This window comes from Xyrauchen texanus, chromosome 9 (assembly GCF_025860055.1).
Source record: "Xyrauchen texanus isolate HMW12.3.18 chromosome 9, RBS_HiC_50CHRs, whole genome shotgun sequence".
NCBI classification, from domain to species: Eukaryota; Metazoa; Chordata; class Actinopteri; order Cypriniformes; family Catostomidae; genus Xyrauchen; species Xyrauchen texanus.
Window position 1 is genome coordinate 34,217,958 of NC_068284.1, and position 16,548 is coordinate 34,234,505.

At 39.6% G+C, this 16,548-nt stretch overlaps 1 protein-coding gene across 1 annotated transcript in view; it reads left to right on the forward strand.

Annotated features, from left to right (window-relative positions):
* Positions 1-1,762: 1,762 nt before the first annotated feature.
* Positions 1,763-16,548, forward strand: part of LOC127649721 (interferon-induced protein 44-like) — a 32,611-nt gene continuing 17,825 nt past the window's right edge. Inside the window, exon 1 of the mRNA XM_052134953.1 lies at positions 1,763-1,793. The gene's annotated coding sequence lies outside the window, so the exon portion shown is untranslated. The remainder of the gene's footprint in view (positions 1,794-16,548) is intronic.

Consider the following 16,548-nt stretch of genomic DNA (forward strand, 5'->3'; position numbering starts at 1 on the left):
CCTAAATATCTTATGCAGTGTTGTTTCTAAAACAAAATCAATCAAACTGATCTTGTTTTAAGGATTTTCAGATATTTTTACAGGAAAACAATTCAAAAATGATTATCAAAAATATAAATTTTGCCCTAATATAAAAGGTCTTACTAGATAAAAATAAATTATGATTCAATGTCATAATTTTTCTTGATTAAAAAAAAAAAAACATGATCGCACCTAGTAACATGCATGTAAAATGGCTAGAAATAGCATTTTAGCTTAGCGTAAAGCTGACAATTTTCACAAGGTTTATTTCTATTTCTTCTACTCCAAACTTTAAACTTCTCTGTCTGCTCGTATGAATGTAACACATCATAAGAAAGTGTTTCAACGCTGTTCAAATGCACTTTGGATCACATCATTTATATGAATAAATGTTTTCCATCTGAAAGGGGCTAAATATGAAATGAAAAAAATAACAATAAAATGCAAAGTAATCTCTTCACTAATCAAAATACTTTTTAAATGTAACTGTATTCTAAATACCAATTATTTAAATCAAAACTGTGGTGGAATACAGTTACTTATATATTACCTGCATTTTGTATTTTAAATATGTAATCTTATTACAAGTATTCCTTTACTCCCCAACACTGGTTGTGACACATTCCTCCCGTAACCATCATTAACATTTTCTGTGACTTGTGCCACAGTATTTTCTCCGCCATTCTGTTGGTTCAGAACAGATGGTATAGCCTTCATTGCCCTCATGCATCGATGAGCATTGAGTACCCAACATCCTGTTGCCCGTGTGTTGTTTGTCCCTCTTCGGACCACTGTTGGTAGGTACTCACCACCATTTTTACTCATTTACATTTATGCATTTGACAGACACTTTTATCCAAAGCGACTTACAGTGCAATTATTACAGGGACAATCCCCCTGGAGCAACCTGGAGTTAAGTGCCTTGCTCAAGGACACAATGGTGGTGGCCGTGAGGTTAGAACCTGTGACCTTCTGATTAACAGATTAAAGCCCTGTGCTTTAGCCACTACGCCACCACCACTCCTGCCCATTTGTCCTGCATTTGTCCTGCATTCAACACTTTGTCTATGAGAACTGATTGTTCTCTTAACATCTAATCTACCTTGACCTTGACATGTGGCTGAGTGGTCATAATGTTTCGACTCGTCATGTATATTGATTAATTTAACATTAAAACCCATATATGTTTACATTAGTTAATGCATTATAAATGAACAATGAACAATACTTTTACATCATTTATTAATCTTGTTTTACTGTTATTTGTACATAAACAAATTCTTTTTTAACAAAGTTATGTGTTAACATTATGCAAAATAAACTTCCAATGAACAATAGAAGGCTATATTTATAATTTAGCATTAACCAAGATGATTAAATGCTGTAAAACCGCATTGTTCCTTTGTTCATGACACCTAATGACCATTTATACCAAATGTTTATGAACAGAACCTTATAGTAAAGTGTTACCATTGAGTTTTACACTTTGCACAAATATTCATAATATGACAGCCGTTTATGCAAATCTGCACCTCTGTGCATTTGTGCACTAGATCCTATAGGTCGTGTTTACACTGTTCAGCTACTCTACTTGACCATTTGAAAAAAGATGATGACAGAGAATTAGTGCAAAAGTGAGATTGAAACAGTCTGTTTGAATTTTGGGTGCCTTTTTAAAAAAATAAGATGGAAAAAATCAGCTAACCAGCAGATGGTAAACAGCCCAAAGCAGCACGTGTGAGAGGAATTCTCATAGTATTCTGCCCTGACATGTGAGTATGGAAGGAGTGGAGTCAGAGCATGTGTTAAATACACATTAGAGGAAAGTGCTGGGTAGGGCATAAACACAGCTCAACTGTTTTTTTTTTGTTGTTTTTTTTTCTTCAGGGTAAGTCAACAAAGCACAGGGTGCTACATTGATGTTACATAAGTGGTGTGTGTGCAGACATTACACCGAATCGAAAGAGAAAATGTGTATCTTTGCATTTGACTGTTTTCAACTTTGCACCTGCAAAGAATGTAGCAAAGGCAGGACAAAGCTCACTACACTCTTGATCTTTATGTACAAGCTTGATCAGCAAGCATGCAGCAGGGTGGGGTGGAAAATACAAGGAGGATTATGGGGGACAGACAGAGTGTTTTCGTGGTGGAAAAATGACAGTGGACACTGTCAGCTGTTGTTGTTTTGCACACTGCAAAGGTGTTGGTTTTGCTAGGACTGAGTCAGTATCATTAACACAGTTGCACAGCAATACTTAATGTCTTAAGGGATTAGGACTGATCCATGAGTATGTGCAAGTGCATGCATGCTTGCATTTGTTTACTGCAGCTAGTGCACTGCAGATGCTGGAAAAATAGCCTGTCGGACTGAGTGACCAAAACAACAAGCAGGAGAGTGCATAAAGTCACTGACAGTTTATAATTTATAGAACATAGTATAGTTGTGCCAAATCTGTCTGTAAAAGGCCATATAGTCCAAGGTGAGGGCTTTTCAAATTTTCTGATGCCCCAAGGACCTCCAAATATCATGTATATTGTATATACTGTACAGTATGTAAATACATTATTTGTGTATAAAACCCCATTTGCTGTATACTGTGTGAGAAAAATTGTTAGTGATATTATAAATGCAGCATATTGTTTGCAAAATTATCTGAAAAATATTTATGTGTATAAAAACATTTTCTATTCCATTAAAGTTTAATGTGATTTGCAATCAGTCTTTAGAAAGCATAATGACACAGTAATAATCTCAAAGGATTTTTATAAAGGTGTAATTTTTTGCCCACTTTTTTTCTCCTAAATTTTCAGCAGACTACTTTGCACCACTTGGCGACACTCAGTCTTTATGACCTGATATCGGTCATAAAAAGTGTAGTTTCTGCATTTTGCATTTGCATAGCAGCAAAGGCTGTTTGCGTTTCACAGGCATATTGAAGAACAATGCTGTTGTGAAGCAAAAATAACACAAATACATATGTGATACAAGAAAAGGCTATGGCCTAAAAACAGTAACACGTTGTATTTTGCACAGACTGCAGGTCCTGTTTCTCTCACTGCCAATGTTCCACAGTGTTGCCTGGCAACATTGCTCAAAAGCTTGCCATGTGTATCACCAGTATAAAGAGTGTTGATGATTCATCCTTTCATTACAACAAATAGAACATACAGTATGTGTGAGTGCTCGCTTGAAATATGAGGATAAGTGTACAGTTGTACAGCATTCACTAAATCATGTTGTCAAGCACATCTTGGCCTTCTGCATGATTTTATCTCTGGCTTTGTGTCAGCTAATCAGGCTTCCACAGTACACGTTGTTATTACCCTATCAGTGGATCAAAGTAGACATTTCCAGAGCCTGTTGTCTTTTCTGCACAAACCTGAGAGACAGAGAGAGGAGAGAGAATCTGTTGCATGCTTTCTGTCATGCCACATTCCACTTCCACCTACAGTTTCCTCTGGAAGACATGTTAAGAATATTTGACATTGTATGTTTTGACACTCCCGATTATATTCATTTAGTCTTGTGACAAAAATGCACTTTTGCAACTGTCGCTGTCCTGCCCTAGCTCTTCAGGAAGGACTGCTATCCTCTCTACATTGTTATAGCTTTAACCAGTTGTGCATTGCTAAGTCATCTGTAAAGGAAGGGCATGGGTAGATGTTGGAACATAAAGCTCTGGAATTTATATTTATTTTCTGTTTCCAGTTTCAACACAAGTTGAACTTGCCATCAGCTGTGTTTCACAATAGGTCTTTCTCTGGTTGGCATGTAGGCACATCCTCCCCTGCAAACAGATTTTTTCCTTTATATCCCTAATCCTATGCTCACACCTTTGGCTAATCAGCTTGTCTTACTTACCTTGCCGTCCTTTACTTTGACTGTGCTCACTGTGGATAAAATGTGTCAACAGGGCCTTTCTTCGATTATAAATGTGCTCCTGTGGGCAAAAGTTCAACAATAATAAATGCACACAGCGAGTGTATCTGTGCTGAATGGTGTGATCCCCAGTAGGAAATAATACAAATCACAAATGAGATTAAAAGGATTGCAATGGGTGACATTTGCTTCAATCTCATGCCATCCAGAATTTTCACTTACAAAAATCTTAATAATCTCATGTGCCTCCTCTAGAGTTTCATAAGAGAATATGTTTACATGCCCACCAATTTGCCGATATCAACCCCAATTTAGCTTATTAAAAAAATCCTACAATGCAAGAAAGCTGCATTTACATGAAAAAGTCATCGGTTTATTCCGTGCTCGTCATGGGCAAATTGGATAAAATGGTAGGAACACTGGTTAAGATGTTTACATGCCACATGAAATAGGAGTAATGGGCATAACTTACCTGTAGATTGATTTTGCTTAAACCGTTTATGACATTACAATGATAAAGCAAAACCGTTTACATTACCAGACACATCGTCGGCTTATTAAGCATAATCGGTGTAAGAATGTGCCTGTGTTCATGCTCAAAAATAAGTGTTAACATGCACACCAATACACTGATTACTACCACAAATTAGGCAACGCAAGAAAGCCGCATTTACATGAGACTTGAAATCATCAGTTGATTCTGTGCTTTTGATGTCAAAACATATAGAGGTAAATGCGTAACACTTCCACACACTGCCCATTGGATTGGAGCAATTTTTGACTCCTTGTTTTAGTTATGTTTAGGTGTAGGTATAGGGTGGCCTTTAGGGATAGGGGCCAATGACTCCCTACTCTGGTTAGCTTATCCAAAAGGCATATTTAGTCAGCATACAAGTAATCCACACGACTCCAGTCGATCAATGAATGTCTTCTAAAGCAACAAGTAGGTTGATGTAAAACAAAATCGATAATTAAAATGAAAATCTTGAAATCGTTGCTTCCAGCTAGTGCTGGATTGCTGTTTGAAATCACCTAACTCTTCCGTGACGTTCGTTCCTCCATTGTATACAGAGCGTGCGCTTCCGATTTCTCATGTGACCACGCCATTGTGCTTACACACATCACATAAATAATGAGAGGATTTTCATTTTGGGGTGAACTAACCCTTTAAGCATAATTGGTGTAAGAATGTGCATGTAAATTGCACTCAATAATGTCACAAATTGTGCTCATATTTGTCAAGATACCAGTGAAAAGTCTGAGATTTCAGTTTAAACATTTCTCACCAGATTTTTCAAAGACCAAATTATATGGACCATTAAGATTAATTTTATAGCATGTTTAAAGTCAAAGATTGTCTCAATTGCTTCTCCATTAAGTCTATGCTATGGAAGAGCAACCTTTCAGCAATCATATTTTCCACTGGGCCATGCTAACCTTCTCTGAAGGTTGTGGGACTTGGAGGTGCCATCGTGCTAATATATGGAAACATTAAATTACTGGACTGTGTATTTCCAATATTATTACCAGACCATGCTAGCAAATCAGTTGCCACCCATGGATGGTTTAATAAGTAAACATGTCCCTTTAATTTGCTCATTGCAGATCAGGTTGGCTTTAAATAATGAGGACTTGTTCACCTACTGAGTCTGAAATAATTAAATATGGTTTAAATAAGGAAACATGTTCGCTCCAATATGCACCATCCAAAATGATCTGCCTTCCATGGTAGTTAATCTGAAGCCCTTGACAGCTTTACAATACATCCTGAAACAGGTACAGCTCACAGACAAAGAATGCCTATCATCTGAGGATTGTAAATTATTTACATAGACAATGAGGAAGTTTCTGTGAGATATAAACCCATATTTGGGGAACAGTAAGTAATTAGGCTTCAGTAAAACATGTAACGGCATGTTTCGAGAAACTTTAATTTTTCAACCACATCAGTGGCACGTATAAAGAATTGTAAGAATGCACAAGCCTCATCCCCTGAAATGTCTTGCATTTGAATACCTTTTCTTCCACTTTGTTGTACCTTTCTTTCAGGTGCATTATTTATTTTAAGTATTTTTTTGTAAAAACACTGATTCTGTTAAAGTAATAGTTCACCTCAAAAATGTAAATTCTATCAGTTACTCACCCTCTTTTTGTTCCAAATTCCTTAGACTTTCTTTGGTGGAACGCAAAAGGAGAAATTAAAGACGATGGTAGGTAGAATGTTAGCCTGTTAGCCTAGAACTGCAGCCTGTATACAGAACTTTGGAAGCCTTTTAGAGGCTGTATAAGTCTTTTTTTTAATACTTTTTCTATGTATATTTTGTTTTTAATGTTAGCTTGTGTATGTAAATGTTCACCACTTTGCTTATTAAGCCACTTTTAGCTGATTAAAGCAAAAATAAGTTGTTCTTAAGTACAATAATTTACTGCAGCTCTTGGAAAGCCTGTTTCATACATCTTGTGTCTGCAGCAAGTAATTGATGCATATTCATTTCAGCACCTATGTTAACAGATTACAACATTTACACCATACACGTAAGCAAGTAGAGTTTGGCCTGAAACATACTCTATGCAAGTAAGCAAACACAAATTGAATATTTGGTCTATATCCTACACTTTGTGATTTGGTTTTAATCAATAAGATGTATATGTGTTCCCCTCCGGATGAAAAATAGATGACGTAGTTTGTAATAAGTTCTCAATAGCCCACTCCTATTAACCACTGTTGGTGGCCATTAAGTAAATACTTATAGGAATATTAAATACAGGTTATCCTTACTCTACAGCATTTATGGCATAATGTTGATTACCTATAAAAAATTAAATATTTGACTTAAATCGAGGTTCAGATGAAGCACTTACAAAGGAAGTGAATGACCAGCAATGTGAAAGCAGAAATGATAAGCTTCTAATTTTATAAAATCTCTTACATTAATTATTTAGTTAAAACTCATGTATTATTTGAGAGGTAAAATTGTTTAAATGGTCATATTTGCTGGAGTTAAGGGTATACATGTTATATCATCATGAAAACTTTACATTGTAAAGTTTAAAACGGGTTGGCCCCTTTGACTTCCATTGTAAGTGCCTCACTGTAACCCAGATTTTTGCTTTTTTTAATGAAAAGGAAGAACAAATTCATTTTTATGGTAATCAGTATTATGCCACAAATGCTGTCGATTAAGCTTAAATTGTATTGAACCCAGAATATTCTTTATATATATATATATATATATTAGTTGAGGTGTGGCTCAGGAGGTAGAGTGGGTTGGCTGCCAATCGCAGGGTTGGCGGTTCGATTCTCTGCCCACACAACTCCACATGTCGAAGTGTCCTTATGCTCCCAATGGCAGGCTAGCGCCTTGAATGGCAGCTCTGCGGCCATTGGTGTATGAGTGTGAGTGTGAATGGGTGATTGGGACACATTGTAAAGCGCTTTGGTAACCTCTAAGGTTAAATAAAGCGCTATATAAGTGCAGACCATTTACCTTATATACTGTATATACACACAAAACCTTATTTTCTGAATAGTCACCATTCTGATATGCATCAGAAATGCCAGATGTGTGAAACAGGCTTAAGGTTACTTGAAAGGCAGATCTTCTATTTTACACACCTTGAAATAGAGCCAAGTGACAATAGAATTAAAGGGGCTCATGCGATTAGGCATTTAATAAATGGCAAGAATGAATGAAGTGCACATATTTCTGGATGCAATATAGCTTGTATAGTTACATATCACACAGTTAACTCCTGAGTCTGTTCAGGGTGTAGTCAGTACCGTACACAGCCTCCCAGAGTGACCTTTGGAATGTGGAATGTTTGGAATGCAACCTGCGCTGTGTGTCATTGACAACTTTGTGTGGAATTCAGATGTGAGGTTTCCATCTTTGCAACTGGTTTCTTAAAAATTAACACTTCTGAGTATTTCTAACACTGCAGTGCATTTTTTTCAGTGTATTGTGTATTAAGTGTATTGTGGTCTTCAGATAAGATCTAGTTTCTGGGTGTAATTTGGTGAAGTTTACTGTAATTGCTGCTTGAAACCAAAATGTATTTAAACGGGTTTGTGCACCCAGGAGCCCTGTAACGAAGCATAGTTGTTTGTAGTCTCTGGTGGAGCCATTTACTCCCATGGTGAGCCAGTTTCTGTTTCCCCCAGCCATCTGTATTCAGTGCAGGATTAACCTCTTGTACAAAAAAATAACCCCGAAAAGATTCACTTCCCTCTTTCCATGCATTGTCACAGTTTATCTGGATTTTTAGTCAGCTCAGCATGCAAAGCCCACTTCCTGTTGGCCTGCAAACTAATCAGTGACGTAATATTAGCGACAGTCACTGGAAAAAGTGTCAATGCCTTACGCTACAAGAGGTTTCGTAAATTTGTAGAATCCCTGGCCTTGCATTTGAGTTGCAATATAAGTAACTTTTCAATAATGATATACAATACATCGATAAGTGGGGTATATATACCAATATAATTGTATAATGAAGTGTGACATGTTTTCAAAAAATTATTGGTAGCATTTTACAATAAGGTTCCATTCATTAACATGAATGAATGCATTGGGTATCATTTACTAACAATAACACTGAATCACTGCTTAATAGCATTTATTATCCTGTTTAATCTATCAAAATGCTATTGTTCATAGTTTGTTCATGTGTTTACGTAATCAGTCGCAATTAACGGTCATTTTAATGTTTTCGATTTTAGAGTCTACATAGATGTAAACATTAAACAAGATAAATTAATGCTCTTAAAGTATTGTTCATTATTTATTTATGTTAACTAATGCATTAACTGTTGTTATGAGATGTTTTGTTATTCAAAATTTTACTTGTGTGCAAAAAGTTACCAAGATTAAATATGCAAAGATATTAAATATTTATATAATTTTAAATATATAAACAAATATAAATTCAATATAAATAATATAAATATGATTATAATATAAATATGTATATGCAAGCTATGCCTTTTACAAAAACAAATCTTTAGAAATATAGCTGTGCAGTGTGAATGTAAAACTGTAATCACAGATAAAGTCCTAATGCGAGGAGTGGCTAATTACTCAGATTGTTCATTCTGTTGTACGCTTGCCAATACAAAGTGCCTACACAGATACTTTTTGCTTGTGTTTGGAGTTACAGAAATACCCATGGTCCATAAAGCTGAGAGTGAGATCTATGAGAAACTACTTCTCTTACTAAACGAAAGAACAACCAGTCCATAGTGACAGTACTCAAGCTGTACAAAATATTTTCCATAATTTGTAATATTATCTCTGGTTTCTTTAAAGGGAATATTTTGTGTTGTGGATGCCAGTAAAATTGCAAAGTAAAACACAATGTCATTCTTTTGCATGTGTGTCTGTATTTCTACATACTCACACAGAAAGAACAGACAGTACACACTCCCATTATTATTACCCTATTAGCCTAATTTGTCTCTTGAGTGCAAAAAACAAAAACAAAAAAAAACGACCTGCATAGCCAGACAGTTAGCTGCAGTCTGCCAGACTTAGACAGTTAGCTGGGGCCTCTAAAGGTTTGTTAAGCCACAGTGATGACTGCATGATCAGGGCTGTAACCATTGCAGATCATGCAGTCTTCTAGACACCAATACACACAGACGCCTGGCTCTGAGCCAGTTAGGCAGGGAGGTTCAGACTGCCTGCTGTGAACATTGAAAATAAGTTTTACAACACATTTTCAGCTTGGGGAATAAAGTTTTAGCCGTAACTAAACTAGAGACAGTGGAATAAATGACACTGTTATGGGGCTTTTCCAATGCACGGTACAGCTCGACTCGACTCACTTTTTGGGGGAATTCCACTGTGGATAGTACCTGGTACCTGGTACCTGGTCCACGATGTAGGATGGTACGTTTTGTTAAGTTAACTCTATACTCTGCTTGAAAGCTTCATTTTATTTAGTTGACCAGCTACTGGAAGCTTTCTTCTAAAACAACCAGGCCAGTTTAACTGTTACAATTGTGTAAAATCACTATGCAACAACTGCTTTATGCAGCACAATGAGCTAGTAGCTAACAGCTAGCGGTCATGTTATTATTTATGGTCACTAATGTTTGTGTCACGTTTAAGATGATGTCACGGCAGTAGAGGCGGCACAACTATGACGATCAGCCTATAATCCCACCCACAGTGAGACGGCACTAAACAGTAGAGGAAAAGCAAGCTCAGAAATGTAAAGCGAGCAGAGTCGAGTCGAGTCGAAGCGTAACGTGCAGTGGAAAATTCCCATTAGATTGAAGGCCACTATGATTATATTGAACAATAAGACTGTTGCAGTATATACACTTCACTTGGTTTGTACTTGCATCTAAAAATCTTGTAAACACGATTCTACACTATAAAATGTAAGGAAAATAGTTTGAGAGAGTCATCAGAATTTTTCAGTTTGATTGAGGGGATTTTTTGCATATAAATTTACAGCCTTGCTTGTTATAAGTTGCGTACAGTATATTTGTACTGTGCTTTTGTGTGTGTCGGTCTATATATTTTTTTATCATTATGTCTGTCTGATTGACTGACTGTTTTTTTCTCTCTTCTAAAATACTGATCTTTGCACTTCCGATCAGTTTAAAGAAGATTTAGAGCAACTCAACACCAGGAAGTGAAAGTTAAGCCACGCTCTTTTTTTTGTCTGCCCTGAGAAAGCAGTGTTGAAATGACCTGCTCACTCAGACTTTTGGAGAGAGGCAATGAATGAGATGACCTTTGATGACCTAAAGTGATCAGGTGGCCTTTGACCTGAGTGCTTAAAAAAAAGACAAGGAAGAAGAAAATATTTTTGCTTACAGCTAAGTAATGAAATTCCTGGAAACTCATTTATTCAACACAAAAAGTGACAAAATATGTCTATGGTACAGTAGGCCATACATCTCTTAATAAATAAAAGAATCCTGCTAAGTTTGCTTTATGCTATAAGCACACATCTGCTCATACATGCAAGCCTTTTGAAAGGTAACCTGACCTTTTTGTTTTTAGTGTGTGTAATGAAAATTCTTAAAAGTTTACATTTACTTTAACTAAACTTGTAGAAGTAAGTCTGACTGCCTTTCTCTCTGCCACTGTGGTTCTGATTCTGAGCCCTGTAGATATATTAGGTTCGGCATTAGAGGTCGTCTCTCTCTGTCAGTGCTGATTGCCCCAGACTGATCGATTTCTGCAGAGGAAATCGGAGCCTAATAATTACTTTCTCATATGAGCACAATGCGTGGCTTTAGAGATGTTTGGTTGATTGATCTATTTCAGAGAACATTAAAGTTAGATCCGCTTATTAGTAGAAGTGACAAGGCAACTTAAAGAGAAAAATTGGACATCTGATCAGATTCAGAACTGCTGTCAAAGTTATGGAAAAAGTATTCCAATGTAGTTTGAGGAGTGCAGATCTTCACAAACTGTTGATGAATATTTTCACAAATTGAGGATTAGCATGACTGCATTGACTTCGTCCTCATTGTGAATAATAGTATTAATCGGACATTGTCTTTGTTTAATTGACAGGTAACACATTTTAAATAAGCATAAACATTTAAAGCATAAGTTACAGGAATGGGGAGTAACTGAATACATGTAATGGGATTACGTATTTAAAATATATAATATTTGTAACTGTATTCAACTATCGTTATTTGTTTAATTTTATATTTAGTCTATTCAGTTGGAAAACATTTATCCGTATAAATGATGTGATACATGGAAAGTTGATACAGCAGCGAAACGCATTCTTATCATTCATACAAGCAGACAGAAAGCACTTTTACACTATTATGAGTCAAAAGGTGGATACAACATAATTGTGGAACTTTCCCTTAGAGAATCTAATAGAAAACCCATATACGATCAGAGGAACAATTTGTTGTGTACACTCTGTGGGGTTTTAAAGTATGTTTGGAGCAGCAGAATTAGTTAACCTTGTATGTGAACATTTAGATAAAATGCTTTTTCTAGCTCCTTCACATTACCAGCCTAGATTAAAAAAATGTTTTCAAGAAAACCCACATTTATATGTAAAAATCATTTTCTCTCTATAAGATATATTACAAATATTTTATTCTTGATGATCATTTTTAAATTGTTTCACTGTAAAAAAATACATTAATAAATAAATTATATATATATGTATTTATTACATTTATTTTATATATATATAAAGGTTAAAACAATAATAAACTAATAATACTGTATATTTAGGCATTTTTCAGAAAATGTATTTTTAATATAAGTGTATTTTGCTGTACTGTACTGGCAGATGTATTTTTCACTTGTTATTAACTTTGAAGTGAACAACATCTGCCAGTGCTGAAGAAGTAATCCAAAGTATTAAGTTCCCCTTCTGTCACTCAATCAACCTTGTGTCGGTGAAGTGACACTAGGGGTCTCTCTTGAGAGCCTCAGTTGCCTCTGAGCTTTGAGAAAAGGCCAATGAGAATTGGAGAACAGAATTTGCATGTCCCTCCCCCGGACATACTGGTATAAAAGGAGGGAATCGTGCATCTGTTTAGTCCGATTTTTTCTTCGCGTTCATGACTGTTCCACTCACCTCTACAGAACTTTTGCTGTTGGACCTAACAGCGCGTTACCAGCGACTTTCTCTTCTCTGCATGGCCTTGCAGTCTACGCCCCTGGGCACTTCGAAAGTGCTTCTAAAAGAGCATAAATCCTCTAAAAGAGTAACACATTTGGTGTTGAATGTCTTTTTAAAGAAGCGTCTTTTTGAAGATGTCTTTCCGCCTGTGTGTAGTTCCTGGATGCGGCAGATATCTCTCCGCCTCTGACGGTCAAAGGCACTGCCTTGTGTGTCTGGGTGCAATCACTTCAAGGCAGCATTTGTGGATGGTTATTGTTCTCACTGCAAGAACTTGACCATGGCAACGTTGTGGTCGCGGCTTTCCTTTCTGAAAGAAAACGGCACTCCAGCCGCCACCTGCGTCTTGCCTTCCTCCTATGGGATGTAGGTCGACCCGGCTGGTGATGCAGGTGATTTGGGGAGTTCAGCGGGCACGGATTCGCCGGGTAAAACCCCACGAACCACCCGCCCCCAGCACTCTCGTTTGCTTCTGTCCGGGTCCGAAATGAGACCGGCTCACCCCATGGTCAGTCTGATGTCTCATTCAGACCCCCCGGGCTTGATGAGGACGTCGCTGACGCATCGGAGAGCGTCGTGGTGTCTGACGCTGAGGACTCGACTGGGCTGCCAACTTTGTGTCGGCCCGCCCATATTGAGGCCGACGCGCAGATGGCCGACATGCTTGCCCGGGCCGCTGTGAGTGTGGGGCTGGACTGGAACCCTCTGTCCTCCCCAAAACCCTCAAGGCTAGATGATTGAATCCTTGGGTCAGGGCGCCGCTCACAGCAACGCCCCCTTCTTCCAGGAAGTGCACAAAGTCGTTGACGAAGTCGTGGAGGGCACCTTTTAATGCCCGAATCCAATCTCCTCACTCGTCCGCTCTCACTACCCTCGACGGCGGGGTGGCCCACGTGTACACGGAGGTCCCCCAGGTGGACAAAGTGGTTGCGATGCACCTGTGCCCACAGAACACAGCCGCCTGGCGAGATTGTCTGATACTCCCCTCCAAGGCATGCAGAACGACATCGTCCCTGACGGCGAAAGCCTACGGTGCCACTGGACAAGCTTCCTCCACCCTGCATGCCATGGCCCTCCTGCAAGTTCACCAGCCCAAGGCGCTAAAAGATATGCACTTGGGTATTCCTGATCCCAACATGATGCAGGAGCTGCGCTCAGCAACTGACCTCGCCCTCCGGGCCACGAAGGTCACAGTGTGGACACTCTGGCCCAGCTCTCAGCCCCCGTGTAGAGCGCCTCGCAGGAGACGGATGCCTCCCGCCTCCCGAACCTCGTGGGGGACCCGCAAGGCTCCCAAATGTTCCTGAGGTGGATGACCCAAGGAACGAGATGCTCACCTGGAGCTGGTAGACAGACCACACATCCCCCGGTGGAGGGCCAGGTGGAGAATCCTTGGTTTCCTTTTTCTTTGCCGCACCCCTCTCGGGCTTCGGTACCCACATTTTCAATAAAAAAGCAATTTCCTCATTCCTTGGGTCACCTAGCCGGTGCACACATACACCGTTCTCACGGTGGCCTGGCACTAAACAGATACATTCAAAGAATAAGTGGCATCTTGGAAGCAGACCTCTCGCTTCCACGCCAGCAACTGTATCACGCGCAGACCCCCCGGCCGGCCAGTTCTGACGAGTCCAGAGGACGTCTCCACAGGACCTCCTCCTCTGTCACCAACCCGCCCCCTGCCAGGTAAGTGCTTTGAGTTTTTTCTCAGCAGAGGCGCCCCGGGATGCGACTCTGCCTCCCGACATAACACTACCTGCTCCCCACCGCTGAGAAGACCCACCAGGTATGTCAAACATGATCGTACCCTTTGTGCCCTTCGCAGGGTACTTGGATGCGTCACTTTCGCTTTCCAACCCATCGTGCTGGCTGGCCAGGACCATCCGACTCGGCTGCGTGATTCAGTTCGCCAGGCGCCTGCCCCGCTTTAGTGGCATCCTTTTCACTTTGTGCATAGCGAGAATACCAACACCCTGCAGGCGGAAATCGCAACCCTGTTACACAATGGTGCAATGGAGCCTGTCCCTCCAGCCGAGATGAAGAAGGGTTTCTACAGTCCTTACATTGTACCTAAGAAAGGTGGTGGGTTGTGGCCAATCTTGGACCTACGAGTTCTCATCCGGGCCTTACATAGACTCCCATTCAAGATGCTCACGCAGAGACATATCCTAACATGTGTTCGACGTCAAGAGTGGTTCGCAGCGGTAGACCTGAAGGGCCAGGCATACCAGTACAAGGTCCTCCCCTACAGCTTTTCCATGTCCCCACGCGTCTCCACTAAGGGAAGCGGGCATCCTCATACTCAATTACCTTGACGACTGGCTGATTCTAGCTCACTCTCGAGAGTCATTGTGTGCCCACAGAGACCAGGTGCTCAGGCACCTTAGCCAGTTAGGGCTTCAGGTCAACTGGGAAAAGAGCAAGCTCGCCCCGGTTCAGAGCATCTCTTTTCTCAGCATGGAGTTAGACTCGGTCTCAATGACGAGTGCAATTACAAGCGCCATTTAGTCATTTACTATAGTTTAGTGGATGCTATGTTAACAAATGGAACCTTATTGTTAAGTATTTACAACTGGAACTGGAAAGTTCACCCAAAAATTTAAATTGTGTCATCATTTAGTAACCCTAATAGTGTTCAAACCATGTCTTTCTTACTTCCATAAGGAGATGTATTGCCAGAATGCACTGACAGCTTCAGTCCCCATTCACATTCATTGTATGAAAAATTAGCATTGTAAACATTATTCAAAATGTCCTTTTTGGTGTTCCACAGTAAAGGGCATTTACACAGGTTTGGAATGACATAAGGGACGAGTAAATAATGACAGAATTTTCATTTCTGGGTGGACAGTACCTTCAGGTTGTCCTTTCCCCACCTTTGTAGCATACTTAATCTGATTTATTATTGCAGGGGCTTGTGGGTTTCTTTATCTTTGTGCAGTATGTGCTGTCAGATTACAGGCTCAAAGCTGATGGGTGCATGCCTGACTTCCCACTGACCCACCATGCGCTTAACTTCTGCTAATCGATTAGTCACAGGAGGGAGTCCATGTGTTCCCCTTTCCCAACTTCAGTATAAAGGATAGATAAACCAATGAATGAATCTCCAATTCCATCGGGAACCTTCAGTCAGACAGATACGGTGTTTCCTGTGTCTGCGACTGAAATGCATAGTAGAGGAAATAGAGGAACCACTGAGTACTCTTATCAGGGTATGGTCTGCACTCAGCATCACAGAGAATAATAAGTCATAAAATATAGCACCATTTCATGATAATCATTCTGTCTAAAAACACAATACAGACATAACCTAACCGATGATATACAGAATGGAGAAAGCTTTGAATGAAGCTCTTATTGACTTGTTATGGTTGAGACCTCTGTCTTAACAATCCATATATGTGGCCTGTTGCTATTCTTTTTTGGTTCTTCTGTAGGCCTATTGGCCAACCATTTGTTACGTTCCTGTGTTGTCTGCCCTCTGTTCTTTGTTTCACTATCACGTTTATTTCACGTTTTCTTGTTGTCCGCTCCGTGTTTTCCGTTTCACCCGTCACCGATCCCGTTCCATGTCACGTTTTCCCTGTTGTTCGCCCTGAGTCTCGCTGTCCGTGTGTTTGACTACATTTCCCACAATTCCCGGCCTCCCCCACCGCCTGCACTCATCATTGTTTCCACCTGTGTCTCGTTCAGTCGCCACTTTGTCCGTGCATTTGAACCCTGTTTCTTTGTTTAGTCACGGTCGAAACGTGACACGGAACGGGATCGGTGACGGGTGAAACGGAAAACACGGAGCGGACAACAAGAAAACGTGAAATAAACGTTTAAGCTGTAAAGCCATTTATGACATGCTCATGAGTTTCTTTGCCATAGGACTGCTTAAAACAGGGTCCCTTTGCATCAAGGAGAAGGGTGGGTGGATGCTCAATTAGAATTTCTTAAGGGTCATGATATGTATGAGATCAACAAGTCTTTATCAATGAATGCCTCTGAGAGTTCTGTCCTCTCAAGAACTTTTCTTGGGGTTGTAC